The 15,840-nt window shown below is 37.3% G+C and overlaps 1 long non-coding RNA gene and 1 other non-coding gene across 2 annotated transcripts; both read left to right on the top strand.

Annotated features, from left to right (window-relative positions):
* Positions 1 to 765: 765 nt before the first annotated feature.
* Positions 766 to 873, top strand: LOC112804170 (small nucleolar RNA R71). The gene has a single exon (XR_003202789.1). It is a non-coding gene; the product is annotated as a small nucleolar RNA R71 (small nucleolar RNA).
* Positions 874 to 14,725: 13,852 nt separating this feature from the next.
* LOC140184592 (uncharacterized) lies at positions 14,726 to 15,208 on the top strand. The gene is made up of 3 exons (XR_011881675.1): positions 14,726 to 14,880; positions 14,961 to 15,085; positions 15,163 to 15,208. It is a non-coding gene; the product is annotated as an uncharacterized lncRNA (long non-coding RNA).
* The last annotated feature ends 632 nt before the right edge of the window (positions 15,209 to 15,840 follow it).

Here is a 15,840-nt window from a genome sequence, read left to right as displayed (position 1 = left end):
GACCATGTTGATGGCCTTACACTCTCCTTTTGGATTCTCTTCTGTATTGCTTGGAAGAGTACTAGGAGGGAGTTCAGTAACTTTCATACTCAGCTGACCCACTTGTGCCTCCAAGTTTCTCATGGAGGACCTTGTTTCAGTCATGAAACTTTGAGTGGTTTTGATTAGATCAGAGATCATGGTTGCTAAGTCAGAGTGGCTCTGCTTAGAATTCTCTATCTGTTGCTGAGAAGATGATGGAAAAGGGTTGCCATTGCTAAACCTGTTTCCTCCACCATTATTGTTGTTGAAACCTTGTTGGGGTCTCTGTTGATCCTTCCATGAGAGATTTGGATGATTTCTCCATGAAGAATTATAGGTGTTTCCATAGGGTTCTCCAATATAATTCACCTCTTCCATTGATGGGTTCTCAGGATCATAAGCTTCTTCTTCAGATGAAGCGTCCTTAGTACTGCCTGGTGCAGCTTGCATTCCAGACAGACTTTGAGAAATCATATTGACTTGCTGAGTCAAGATTTTGTTCTGAGCCAATATGGCATTCGGAGTATCAATCTCAAGAACTCATTTCTTCTGATTTGTCCCATTATTCACAGGATTCCTTTCAGAAGTGTACATGAATTGGTTATTTGCAACCATTTCAATGAGTTCTTGAGCTTCTGTAGGCGTTTTCTTCAGATGAAGAGATCCTCCAGCAGAGCTGTCCAATGACATCTTGGACAGTTCAGACAGACCATCATAGAAGATACCTATGATGCTCCATTCAGAAAGCATGTCAGAAGGACACTTTCTGATCAATTGTTTGTATCTTTCCCAAGCTTCATAGAGGGATTCACCTTCCTTCTGTCTGAAGGTTTGGACTTCCACTCTAAGCTTACTCAATTTTTGAAGTGGAAAGAACTTTGCCAAGAAGGCATTGACTAGCTTTTCCCAAGAGTTCAAGCTTTCTTTAGGTTGTGAGTCCAACCATATCCTAGCTATGTCTCTTACAGCAAAAGGGAATAGCATAAGTTTGTAGACCTTAGGGTCAACTCCATTGGTCTTGACAGTGTCACAGATTTGTAAGAATTCAGCTAAAAACTGATGAGGATCTTCCAATGGAAGTCCATGGAACTTGCAATTCTGTTGCATTAGAGAAACTAATTGATGCTTAAGCTCAAAGTTGTTTGCTCCAATGGCAGGGATATAGATGCTTCTCCCATAGAAGTCGGGAGTAGGTGCAGTAAAGTCACCCAGCACCTTCCTTGCATTGTTGGCGTTGTTGTTGTTTTCGGCTGCCATGTCTTCTTCTTGTTTGGAGATTTCTGTTAGGTCCTCTACAGAGAGTAGTGCTTTAGCTTCTCTTAGCTTCCGCTTCAAGGTCCTTTCAGGTTCAGGGTCAGCCTCAACAAGAATGCTTTTGTCTTTTCTCCTGCTCATATGAAAGAGAAGAGAACAAGAAAATATGGAATCCTCTATGTCACAGTATAGAGATTCCTTGAGATGTCAGAGGAAAAGAAGAATAGAAGGAGGAGGTAGAAGAAGAAGAATTCAAACTTATCAAGAGAGATAGAGTTCGAATTGTTGATAGTGGAGGAGTGTTAGTCCTTAAATAGAAGGATGTGAGAAGAGGGGAAGAATTTTCGAAAATAAAGTAAAAGATTTTGAAACAATTAAAAGAAATTTTGAAAATTTGATTGATGATTTTCGAAAACTAAGATTGAGAAAGAAATAAAGTGATTTTTGAAAAAGATTTTGAAATTAGAAATCAAAAAGATATGATTGAAAACTATTTTGAAAAAGATTTGATTAAAAAGATATGATTGAAAAACAATTTAAAAAGATTTGATTTTTAAAATTAATGACTTGGCTAACAAGAAATTTAAAAGATATGATTCAGACATTAAACCTTTCTCAACAGAAAATGCAACATACTTGAAATGTTGAATCAAATCATTAATTGTTAGCAAGTATTTTTGAAAATGGAAAGAAATTGATTTTGAAAATATATGATTGAAAAGATATGTTTTGAAAAAGATTTGATTTTGAAAAATTATGGAAACTTGAAAAAAAATTGAATTAAAAACAAAATCTTCCCTCTTGTGCCATCCTGGCGTTAAACGCCTAGAATGGTATCCATTCTGGCATTTAACGCCCAAAATGCTACCCTTTTGGGCGTTAAACGCCCAGCCAGGTACCCTGGCTAGCATTTAAACGCCAGTTTTCCTTTTTCACTGGGCGTTTTGAACGCCCAGCTTTTTCTGTGTAATTCCTCTGCTGCATGTTCTGAATCTTCAATTCTCTGTATTATTGACTTGAAAAGACACAAATTAAGAATTTTTTTGAATTTTTAATGATGAGGAATAATTAAAATTCAACTAAAATCAAATAAACAATGCATGCAAGACACCAAACTTAGAAGTTTGTATACTATTGACACTAACAAATTGAGAATGCATATGAGAAACAACAAAACACTCAAGACAAGAGAATTTAAAGATCAAAGCAAGGAAATCATCAAGAAAAACTTGAAGATCAATGAAGAACATAATGCATGTAATTTTCAACAATTAGAAGAATAAAGACATGCAATTGACACCAAACTTAAAATTAGACATTAGAATCAAACAAGAAACATAAAAGTATTTTTGATTTTAAGATTTTATAATTTTTTTTTGGATTTTTCGAAAATTGAGTGGAAAAGAAAATAAGGATATCAAAATTCTTAATAAGAATTTCTAGGAATCATGCAATGTTAGTCTAAAGCTTTAGTCTAAAAAGATTAGACATGGCTAGCCAAGCTTCTGTAGGACATTACATTCAAGAGCTAAATTGATGAGAATCAATCAGCTTTGGTGATGATGAAAACATCATCTGAAACCATAGAATTCATTCTTAAGAACTCTGAAGAACAAAATAAAATAAAATTACCTAATCTAAGTAACAAGATGAACCGTCAGTTGTCCAAACTCGAACAATCCCCGGCAACGACGCCAAAAACTTGGTGCACAAAATTGTGATCATCAATGGCGCCATCAACATGGTACGCTCAATTTCAATCTCAACTCTTTATCACAACTTCGCACAACTAACCAGCAAGTGTACTGGGTCGTCCATGTAATAAACCTTACGCGAGTAAGGGTTGATCCCACGGAGATTGTTGGTATGAAGCAAGCTATGGTCATCTTGTAAATCTCAGTCAGGCGGATTCAAATGGTTATGGAGGATTGATTATTAAAAGATGAATAAAACATAAAATAAAGATAGAGATACTTATGTAATTCATTGGTGAGAATTTCAGATAAGCGTATGGAGATGCTTTGTCCCTTTCGTCTCTCTGCTTTCCTACTGTCTTCATCCAATCCTTCTTACTCCTTTCCATGGCAAGCTGTATGTTGGGCATCACCATTGTCAATGGCTACAGTCCCTTCCTCTCAGTGAAAATATTCAACACGCTTTGTCACAGCACGGCTATTCATCTGTCGATTTTCGATCATGTCGGAATAGAATCCAGTGATTCTTTTACGTCTGTCACTAACGCCCCACAATTGCGGGTTTGAAGCTCGTCACAGTCATTCAATCCTTGAATCCTACTCAGAATACCACAGACAAGGTTTAGACCTTCCGGATTCTCAAGAATGCCGCCATCAATTCTAGCTTATACCACGAAGATTCTGATTAAGGAATCCAAGAGATATCCACTCAATCTAAGGTAGAACGGAGGTGGTTGTCAGGCACACGTTCATAGGTGAGAATGATGATGAGTGTCACGGATCATCACATTCATCAAGTTGAGGAACAAGTGATATCTTAGAATAAGAATAAGCTGAATTGAATAGAAGAACAATAGTAATTGCATTAATACTCGAGGTACAGCAGAGCTCCACACCTTAATCTATGGTGTGTAGAAACTCCACCGTTGAAAATACATAAGAACAAGGTCTACGCATGGCCGTGAGGGCAACCCCAAGATCTAAGATAGCATAAGACTACTCAAAGATAGCTACCCAGATATGAAAATACAATAGCAAAAGGTCCTATTTATAGAGAACTAGTAGCTTAGGGTTTATAAAAATGAGTAAATGACGTATAAATCCACTTCCGGGCCCACTTGGTGTGTGCTTGGGCTGAGCATTGAAGCATTTTCGTGTAGAGACTTTTCTTGGAGTTAAACGCCAGCTTTTGTGCCAGTTTGGGTGTTTAACTCCCACTTCTGTGCCAGTTCCGGCGTTAAACGCCGGGCAGTCTTGAGCTGATTTAGAACGGCAGTTTGGGCCATCAAATCTCGGACAAAGTATGGAGTATTATACATTGCTGGAAAGCCCAGGATGTTTACTTTCCAACGCAATTGAGAGCGCACCAATTGAGTTTCTGTAACTCCAGAAAATCCACTTCAAGTGCAGGGAGGTCAGAATCCACCAGCATCTGCAGTCCTTTTTCTGCCTCTGAATCAGATTTTTGCTCAGATCCCTCAATTTCAGCCAGAAAATACCTGAAATCACAGAAAAACACACAAACTCATAGTAAAGTCCAGAAAAGTGAATTTTAAATAAAAACTAATAAAAATATAATAAAAACTAACTAAAATATACTAAAAACATACTAAAAACAATGCCAAAAAGCGTATAAATTATCCGCTCATCACAACACCAAACTTAAATTGTTGCTTGTCCCCAAGCAACTGAAAATCAAATAGGATAAAAAGAAGAGAATATACTATAGACTCCAAAATATCAATGAAACTTAGCTCCAATTAGATGAGCGGGACTAGTAGCTTTTTGCCTCTGAACAGTTTTGGCATCTCACTTTATCCTTTGAGGTTCAGAATGATTGGCATCTATAGGAACTCATAATTCAGATAGTGTTATTGATTCTCCTAGTTAAGTATGTTGATTCTTGAACACAGCTACTTTATGAGTCTTGGCCGTGGCCCAAAGCACTCTGTCTTCCAATATTACTATCGGATACATACATGCCACAGACATATAACTGGGTGAACCTTTTCAGATTGTGACTCAGCTTTGCTAGAGTCCCCAATTAGAGGTGTCCAGGGTTCTTAAGCACACTCTTTTTGCTTTGGATCACGACTTTAACATGCTAAGTTTGATGTTCAAGGCACACCCAGGGGGCTTGAACACACTTCATGATGAGAGATTATTTCCGAATCTTGTTGCACCATATAATCACAAACAAGTTTGGTGTACCAACGTTGCATGCATGGACAATTTAGTGGTTGATTGATTTACATTCATAAAAAGCATTTAGTATTTAAAAACAAAAGAAAAAGATTTTTTTTCTAGTAGCTAGTTCACACCTTAAGTCTTCCCACCAAAAATCTCAATTAACCATTTGCACTCCTTTTTGTCTTGTATAGGAAATAAAAAAGGACATTGATGGTACTTGATAGGACAATCAAGGAAGGGAGATTCGGCCACTATACCAAGGAACTTATACACTTGTCTCCAAGGGGAGTATCTTGGAAAGTGTTGCCATGCAACATTGGAAAGTGGATAGCCTTGGAGACCGAACCAAGAACCTCATAAAAGAGGTGATCCTTGTGCTTACCCAAGGTCAAGCCCCAACCGTCCATCACAAAACAAAACTAGCAATCTACACCTTTCAAACACCCATCACTCTTCTATATAAATGATCCTCATTTTGCACCCTCTCCGTGCACTTCTTGTTCTCATTCATCTCCCTTCCCTTCTTTTGAACACACACATTTCATCCTCCACCAAAAGTTCCACACACACCCTCCTGGTCACGACTTGTGAGCTGCAACCATACCAACCATCATGGCTTCATCCAACTCTAAAAAAAGAAGAAGGAAGGAGCCGATGGAGTAGCCTCCTTCCGATGCCGTGAGATTCAAGACTGCCTTCCATGAGCTTCAGTATGAATGGATCAAAAACAAGAAAATCTTGCCAGAATTGACATTCCAGTTCAACGAGGATGAATGCCCTAAAATCAGGGAGAAGATTGCACAGAGGGGCTGGCAAAAGCTCACCAACCCAGAGACAAAGATAAATGCAAACCTCATCAAAGAGTTCTAGGAAAATGCGATCAGAGAAGATAGCACTAGGGCTCCCACTTTCAAAAGTTATGTAAGAGGAACGGAGGTGGACTTTAGCCCCAATGCTATAACAAGGACTCTTCAGCTGAAATCACCACATTTTGATGAGCTTAGCTATCAAGTAAGAATAAGTAATGCTCCCGAGGAAGATGAACTTGAAGAAATTATGAATGATATGTATGTCATTGGGTCTGATTGGGAAAGATACTCGGACAAGAGACCAAGGTTCATTAGGAGATGAGGCCTTATCCCAGAAGCCAAGGGATGGTTTGAGCTAGTAAGGAGATCTATCCTTCCAGCCGCAAACAATTCTAAGGTCAATATTGCTCGAGCCACCATGGTACATTGCCTAGTAAAGGGTGGAAGCATCAATGTGCATGAAATTATAGCTGAAGGGATCCAAGATTCAGCCAAGAAGAATGATCCAGGTGCTAGACTTTGGTACCCCAGCACCATACTGAGACTATGCATGAAAGCCAAAGGTGGTGTTCGAAGACAACAATCCACAATGGGTAAATCCTGGGAGGCTAGTCACGCTCCAATGCATAAACTATGTGACACCTGCTCAACAACAAAGAAGACCTCAGATAGGAAAGAACTGCACAAGAAGAGCCCTACCAAGAAGAACCTCACCAAGAAGAACCCCAACAAACAGGAAACCAGCAAGAAGGACAATTTAATCTAACCAATATAAATCTGTTTCACATCAAGGAAGCCATTGAGTATATGGCAAGTAGCTATATGGAGGGACAAGAACAGCAACTACATATCCAAGCTCAAAGGATGGATCATCAAGAAAAACTACTTTCTAGTTGGATGGATCAACAAAGAGAGTGGCAGAAACAGCAAATGGAGTTGCAATAGGAGCATTACTCCCAGCTCACCCAAGCCATCAATCAAGTGTCCAAAAGGCAAGAAATCCAGGACAAACACCTTCAAGAACTCAACCAAAGCCAGATAGCTCAGATGAAAGCCTTCAATGAATTCAGTGTGCTCAATAAAGGAAGGCAACTGCATCAAGAAGAATTTAGCATAAACACTCAGGCCAAGTTAAACTATATGACTGGACATATGCATCACTTGCACCCTGCCATCCCAAGTTATGAGGTAGTTCGCAAGGACTTAACAGAGCAAGAAGAGGGGAAAGTGAAACAGCAAAAGGAAGCATTAAAGAAGAAGATGAAGGATGATGGTTTCTAGAAAAGGCTGATAGGAAAGCGCAAAGGGAATGGGGACTCAAGCAATCAAGGAGGATCCCAAGACAAAGGAACATGAGCATTCCAATAAGTGAAAGGTGGTAGAGTTCCTTCTTAGTTCTATCTCTTTCAAACTTTAAATAAGGAAAATCATGTATGAAATAGAACATGCTTCCATGAGTAGCTTAGGATTTTCAATTCTGCATTTAAGGTTTTCATTGTTTAGGTCCATGTTATTGAGCTTAATGTCCCTAGTGTTCGCTTTCATCTTGCTTACTTATATGCCTGTCCTTTAAGTTAATCAAAAAGAAAATGTTATGATAAGAACAAGAGTGGAGTTATTTTGTGAAGTGAATCCTGAATGTTTGTGGTAGGGTGATTAGTTAGTTAAGTTGGTTCACCAACAAGGAAAGAAGGCAACTATCTATCCTGAATCCTATGATTGAAACACATCCTATAAGACTAACTAAATAATAAGATCCCAATAAGAAAAGAGAAAGAGCAATAAAAGTGAAAAGGAAAGAAACACAATAAGAAACAATGCTAGGCACCAAGGGTTTTAAGATTGAGGCATGTGTCTGCGGTGTTCATGTGCAAGGGATATGCTTGGATGAATAAGCTCTTAGGGGTGCCTCATCACTTGGTAACTTGGATTAACTAATCCGGGATTATCAGCTGAAAGTCCACTATCAAGAGTGACCCTTGCTACAGAACACTTAGTAACCCAAAGAGGTGCTGGACGCCATGGTCTCAAGAAAGAAAAATAACAAACCATGTGCCTGTGGTGTGTATGTATGAGGGAAAGAGACTTGAGGGAGTACGTTCTTAGGGGTGTCTTAACACCTAGCACCTTGAACCAACTGGTTTGGGAGTGCTGACTGAAAGCTTATCATAAAGAGTCGCCCTCTTACAGAGCACTTAGCCAAAAGAAGAATGCAATAAATCTTGAAAAAAGGGGGGGGAGGATCAACAATTAAAAAGTCTCAAAGGATGCAATCAAGAGAGTAACCAAGGACTTGATAAAGGCCTGAAGCCTAGTAAAGGAATAAACCTAAGTTGCTATGCATGAAACCCCATAAACCAGGGATTCTACTTTTACATTATTTTATTGTTCTTTTATCCATTCTTCCTACGTCACAGTACTTGCTTAGGGACAAGCAAGCTTTAAGTTTGGTGTTGTGATGCCAGGGAATCTAGCCCAGTTTCACTGACCTTTTCTTTACTGTTTTAAGGTAGTTTCATGCATTTTCTTAGTGAATAAGGCAAGTTTTGGATGAAAATACACTCACACCTTGATTCAAGCAACTATTGTGAATTTCACATGATTTCGTGAGGTTTTTGCAAGAATTGAATGACAAATTGATGATGCATAATCTCATAACTTTGACTAGAGCTTTAATGCACTTTATTTGCTTGATTTCAGGACAAAGGAAGCAAGGAAGAACCACGTTAGTAGCCACGTTAACCTAGTTAACGTGACCACTAACGTGGAATGGGGAAGAGCTTGCAACGTTAATGAGAAAAGTGATCACCAATAATGCCTGCGAAGCCATCATAAGCCCACGTTAATTGCCACGTTAACTAAGTTAACGTAGTAGTTAACGTGGAGATAAAGAAAGCTCCAACGTTAGTGGTAAACATGAACACCACTAACGCTCCAAGATTTGGCAATGAGCCACGTTAAGAGTCACGTTAACTTAGTTAACGTGAACTCTAACGTGGAAGAGAGGAACAATGCCAACGTTAGTGACTCTCACCTTTGTCACTAATGTTGGATCAAACTTGCATTGCCCATGTTAGTGGTCACGTTAAGACCACTAACGTGAAAGTTAACGTGGAGCTAAGATTAATGAGCTAACGTTAGTGACACTCACCTTTGTCACTAACGTTGGAGATGACATTCACTACCACGTTAACTTAGTTAACATGAGCTCTAACGTGGAGAGTAGGGGCACTTGGAGCATTAGTGACAAAGGTGAGTGACACTAACGCTCTCGAAGATGAGGCATACCCACGTTAAGAGCCACGTTAGTTACACTAACGTGAACTCTAACGTAGGGACAAGGGGCACAAGGCAACGTTATTGGGAAAGGTGAGTCCCAATAACGCTTGCGAAGGTTTATAAGGCAACGTTAGTGGTCATATTAGTGCCACTAACGTTGGAGTTAACGTGGGTTATATGGGGTTGGAACGTTAGTGAAAAAGGTGATTGCCACTAATGTTCTCGAACCCACAATGTCACTTAACGTTAACTTCAATAACACCCATGCCTAATTCATACTTTTCTGCAAGTTGAGCCCACTAAAGATTGTAACTGCTTCAAATCAAGATCTAAGGCCCACATCCAAGACTTGAAGAACTCACTAGAAGATCAAGAGAAGTAGTATATATAGGAGTAGTTTTGAACTATAGAGGAGCTTGGCAGTTTGGAGAACTACCCTCTGTATATTTACTTTTCTGCACTTTTAGCTAAGGATGGATTCTTTTCTGCCATTTTCCATTTCTAGAGCTTTGAACAACTAAACCCCTTTCATAAGGTTAGGGAGCTCTATTGTAATTTGATGGATCAATTATAGTTTTCATTCTCTTCTTCTTTCCTCTCTTTTGATTTACTAGAAAGCTTTCGATCTTAATTCAATTGGTCTGTTGTCTTGGAAAAGAAACTCTCCATAATTGGTTCTCCTCTGAGCCTTGGAAAAGGGATGAGGAGATCATGCTAGAAATGCTTTCTCATGTTGGACCAAATTGGGGTCTGGGCAGATATAGTGACATGTAATCCTCCCAACACTTTGATTTGGAAATACATGTGGTATAATCAGTGACCACACTTCATCTCTTCCCATGAGAAATTAAATCTAGGAATTGGGCAATTGTTCAAGCTTAGAGAGATTGGGTTGCCAAGAAATTGGAACCCAATCACTTAAGATTGCCAATGAGATCAATAGATGCTTTGATTGAGGAAGAGATGAAAATGAATTTGATCCGGAGAATACAACATCTCCTGAGTCCAATGAATTCCCCATTTCTAATCTTACCCATTCTCTTTACTTTCTGCTATTTATGTACATGCTCATTTCCCCAAATCCCCATCTAAGATTCTGCACTTTATTATCTGCTATTTACTTTCCCGCCATTTAATTTTCTATAATTCTCAAACTACATTCTGTTTGGCTCAACTAGCATACTCTTCCAACTAAAGTTGCTTGACCAATCAATCCCTGTGGGATTCGACCTCACTCTATTATGAGTTTTTACTTGACAATAACTCGGTATACTTGCTGAAGGAAAATTTGTTGAGAGACAAGTTTTCATGCATCAAGTTTATGGCACCGTTGCCGGGGATTGATTTTGTATCAACAATGATTAAGTTGGAAGTTCACTTGATTGAGCATTTTTTTTTGTTTGTTTACTTTATTTAGTTGTTTACCTTCAGTTTGTTTCATTTTTTTGTTGAAGAATATACTCTTCTCTACCACTTTTCATTTCTAGAGCTATGAACAACTAAACCCCCTTTCATTGGGTTAGGGAGCTCTGTTGTAATTTGATGGATCGATTATAGTTTTCATTCTTCTTCCTCTTTCTTTTCTCTTGATTTACTAGAAAGCTTTCGATCTTAATTCAATTGGTTAGTTGTCTTGGAAAAGAAACTCTCCATAATTGGATCTCCTCTGAGCCTTGGAAAAGGAATGAGGAGATCATGCTAGAAATGCTTTCTCATATTGGACCAAATTGGGGTTTGGGCGGATATAGTGACATGCAATCCTCCCAACATTTTGATTTGGAAATACATGTGGTATAATCAGTGACCATACTTCATCTCTTCCCATGAGCAATTAAATCAAGGAATTGGGCAATTGTTCAAGCTTAGAGAGATTAGGTTGCCAAGGAATTGGGATCCAATCATCTAAGATTGCCAAGGAGATCAATGAATGCATTGACTGAGGAAGAGATGAGAATGAACTTGATCCGGAGGATGCAACATCTCCTAAGCTCAATGAATCCCCCATTTCTGATCCTACCCATTCTCTTTACTTTCTGCCATTTATCTTTATGATCATCTCCTCAAACTCCCATTTAAGATTCTGCAATTTATTTTTTACAATTTACTTTCCCGCCATTTAATTTTCTGCAAATCTCAACTAAATCTCTGCTTAGCTCAACTAGCACACTTTTCCAACTAAAGTTACTTCACCAATCAATCCCTGTGGGAATCGACCTCACTCTATTGTGAGTTTTTACTTGACGACAATTCGGTATACTTGCCGAAGGGAAATTTGTTGAGAGACAAGTTTTCGTGCATCAAAAACCTGCATGAAAAATAAAGAATCTCAATTTGTATGAAACTTATGATATAAAAATAAGATGGAATAATAAATCTCTGTCTAGAACAAACAAATGTATAAAAGCATATATTTCTCCTAATGCTAGCAAGCTGAATTAATACTCATGCATGTTACTATTTTATAAATAATAACATAATTGATTTCTAATTAATCAGTTAAAGTGTTACTATCTAGTATCTAATACAATTGGTATAGGAAACTACAATTTGATATCTAGTATTAGCTTAACAGAATCAAGAAAATAAAATTATGTTATAATTGCCAGAACAGAATCATCCAAATCTGGTTTACTCAATCCACAAGCTACTGCCATTAGCTAATATCTGAACTATCAAATTGTACAACTAACAATTTAGAACAATAATACAAAATATCAGATTCAATTTCTCTTCTTGATCTCTCTCTGCATCATAGTTTCATAAAAAAGAGTAGGTCTTTGGGTTGTTCAAGAGGAAAAAGTCTCTACAGGATCTTCTTCGGAACTAGAGAGATATCTATTTACAAATGAGATAATGCAAAATTTATATAACTTAAAGTTTCAATGTATTTATTACTTTAAAGAAGTTTAAAAATTTCTGTTAATAGTAGCTTGAATGTGCCTTATATTAGATCATGTTGAGTATATTTTGGTTTTTCTTTTCTCCTACCAATGTTATTTTGGTTTTTCTTTTCCCACTACAAGAAAAAGCGTGTTTTTCGATGCCAAAAATTGACGGCTATTTTTGCCGTCGATAATTTTTGACGGCCTGTTGTCGATATTACTAAAAAAATAATTAAAAATAAAAAATATTAAAATCGACAGCCTAGTCGTCGATATTTTTATAATCCATTAATTTATTTTTCTATTATCGTCATATTATAGGCAAACCAGAAGTCGAAAATAAAATCGACGAATATGGCGTCTATTTTATTATTTTAAATATCGACAACTTTGCCGTCGATAAATTTGAACGGTCTAGATTACTTTCTAAAATGGGATGAACGGTCTAAATTTAATATATATAATAGACGCTATATGTGTTATTTTTTATACTAAAATCGACGAATATGGTGTCTATTTTATTATTTTAAATATCGACAACTTTGCTGTCGATAAATTTGAACGGTCTAGATTACTTTCTAAAATGGAATGAACAGTCTAAATTTAATCTATATAATAGACGCTATATGGATTTTTTTATATTAAAATCGACGAATATGTCGTCTATTTTATTATTTAAAATATCGACACCTTTGCCGTCGATAAATTTGAACGATATAAATTTAATCTATAAAATAGATGCTGTATGTGTTTTTTTAATTAAAATCGACAAATAGGCCGTCGATTTTCACTACAAGAAAAAGGGTAATTATCGACGCTAAAAATCGACGCCCAAAATATTCGTCGATAATTTTCAACGGTTTGCCGTCGATAAAATAGAAAAACAAAAATTAAAAATAAAATATTAAAATCGACGATGGGGTGGTTTGTTTTTTTAAAAACTTAGAACACCCTCCTATTGGCATTGCATCAGGGACGAAAGATGGGTGGGAATATTTTTCTCTCTTTAAAATCGACAGAAATGTCGTCGATTTTAATATTTATTATATCGACGGTCTTGATCGTCTATAAATTTAAACGATAAAGATCTTTTTAAAATGAGATGGATGATTTAGATTTATTGTATAAAATAGACGACAAAATGTTGATTTTTTTCAAATAAAATCGACGGTATTAGTGTCGATTTTTATCACCAAAAACCTTTTCCCTGGTTTACTTCCCGCGTCCCTCGTTTCCCCCCAATTAACCTCAATTTAGCTCAGAAGTTAACCCAAAATCGCGCCTTCTCCATTTCACCTCTGCCATTTCACCAACCCTCCCCTCCAATGCCGCCGTGCCTCTTCACTCCGCTGCCACCGTGTTATTGCTCTGTTGCTCTTGCACCCAACGTCGCCCCTCACACTCGTGCCGCCGTCCCTCCGTCCACTATTTCAAATCGAAAACACGTCATAGCACCTCCTTCTTTGTATGAATCTCCGGCAATTTGTCACATGAACTATTACAAGTGCTACTTTAACTTGCAACAAATGATTTCATAGTTCCATTGCTCTTGCAACAATAAGGTTCTCCTTTTACTTGTTTTCCTTGTTTTGTGAATTGTGATTCTGAATTTCTAATTTTTGAATGGAGTTCTTCTTCACAACTCTGTCAATTGTTGATTTCTTTCTTTTGTTTTTTAGTCTCTGCAATTTTTGTAAAGTCTCTACTTGTTCCATATCTCATATTTTCTGATTCTTTTCTGTAGCTGCTTTGGTTTTACCTGCTATATGAAGAATTTCATTCTGTTATCTCAATCTCTTTGTTCGATTCTGCAATTAATTCGAATTGTATTGGAATTTGGAACTATGGTTTCACTTAATCTGTAACCCTAACTTGCTCTTTTTCAGAGCTTGAAACGAAGAGGATTTTGCTCGACATTTTCAAGACATGGGCAAGATTTCACCAACATATATATTTGCTACTTTTATTCCTGCTATAATGATAGCATGGCTTTATTTCTTTGATCAGTGTTGCTTCACAGTTAGCACAGCAGAAGGAATTCAACCTAAAGAAGCCTTCTGCATATCACTATGACATATTGCTACTAGGATTCATGGCATGTTTCTGTCTTAAACATAGGTTTTTAAATGTATCTCTATCATGTTAATTGTAATTAGATTGGATTTAAGAACTGAAGTTTTACTTTGGTTTGATTTTGAAACTTGATCATACTTTGCTTTGTGGATTAATTGGCTTGCCTCCTTCAAATGGAGTTTTGCCTCAATCCCCTATGCACACCAAGAGCCTGGCTATTCTCAAGAAATAGGTAGGTGAATGAGCTTTGAAATTTAGAATCAGTAGCAGCAAGTTTTATTAATGAATCTGAGATTTGATATTATATTTTTTAATTGTAGTTGATAAGAAGAAATATGGTTAAAAGTGCCAAAGAAAGCATAAAGCAGAAATCAAGCAAATCAGAAATCTATGAGAATCTGCAGGTTGTGTTTATAGAAATGGATAGCACTCAAGATGTAAGCATAATTCTTCAAACCTTGTCCCAATTGATTTGTTTTCCTTAACCTCCTCATTTTGTTATATTGTTGTTGAGAAATGAAAATGGTGTTTAACTTAACAATTTATTTGTCTCTAGTGGGTGCTAATTTTCTAGAAAGTGCAGCCGGAGAGCATCGAGTTCAAGAACATCGAGAAAATGAAGAGCAAGGCATGCATAATATTCTGAATGACTATCTTATTATCTGCAGAAGAATGGGGGTAAGTATTTTCAAATTTCTCTCATTGCATAGGCAGTATGGTTTGTGAAACTCTTTGATCTTTGGCTAATTATGATACAGGTAGAGGCAGAGAAACTGCATATTATTGATAAGGATTGCATTGAAAAAGGGATTGTAGAACTTATCTGCAAGCATAATATCAAGAAGCTTATGATGGGAGCAGCTTCTGATAAGTACCATTCTAGGTAAGAAGAAGATTACTTGTAGTATTTTCCAATCTAGATAAGTTGATATTAATGTTTTGATTGACCTCAACTTGCAGGAGAATGACAGATCTCAGGTCTAGGAAAGCCATTTATGTGAGAGAATGATGCCAGGGCATTTTGGCCAGTTTCACTGACCTTTTCGTTACTGTTTTTAGGTAGTTTCATTGCATTTTCTTAGGAAATAAGCTAGTTTTGGGTAGAAAATCATTTACATCCTGATTCAAGCATGCATTGTGCATTTTACACGATTTCATGAGGATTTTGCATGATTTTAATGACAAAATTGATATTGCATCCCCCATGACTTGGATTAGAACTTTGATGCACTGTATTGTTTGATTTCAGGAACAAAGGAAGCAAAGAATGGGAGTGACTTGCAAGGCTAAGGAGAAAAGTGATTGCCAATAACACTCAAAAGCCATCAATGCCACGTTAAGGAGTCACGTTAACTAAGTTAACGTGAACTCTAACGTGGAGAAGAGAAGTTGAGCCAACGTTAGTGACACTTAACATTGTCACTAACGTTGGCAATTGCTCACAAATGGCCACGTTAAGAGCCACGTTAACTTAGTTAACGTGGCCTCTAACGTTAAAAGGGGAAGAGAAGCCAACGTTAGTGACACTCAACATTGTCACTAACGTTGGCCTAAGGTGCAAAGTACCACGTTAACTCCCACGTTAACTTGGTTAACATGGGAGCTAACGTAAGAGATGAAGAGTTGTCGACAATGTTA

Source organism: Arachis hypogaea, chromosome 5, assembly GCF_003086295.3.
Source record: "Arachis hypogaea cultivar Tifrunner chromosome 5, arahy.Tifrunner.gnm2.J5K5, whole genome shotgun sequence".
In the NCBI taxonomy this organism is placed as follows: Eukaryota; Viridiplantae; Streptophyta; class Magnoliopsida; order Fabales; family Fabaceae; genus Arachis; species Arachis hypogaea.
Note: the sequence above shows the minus strand (reverse complement) of the source record. Positions and strands in the feature narration are given on the sequence as shown.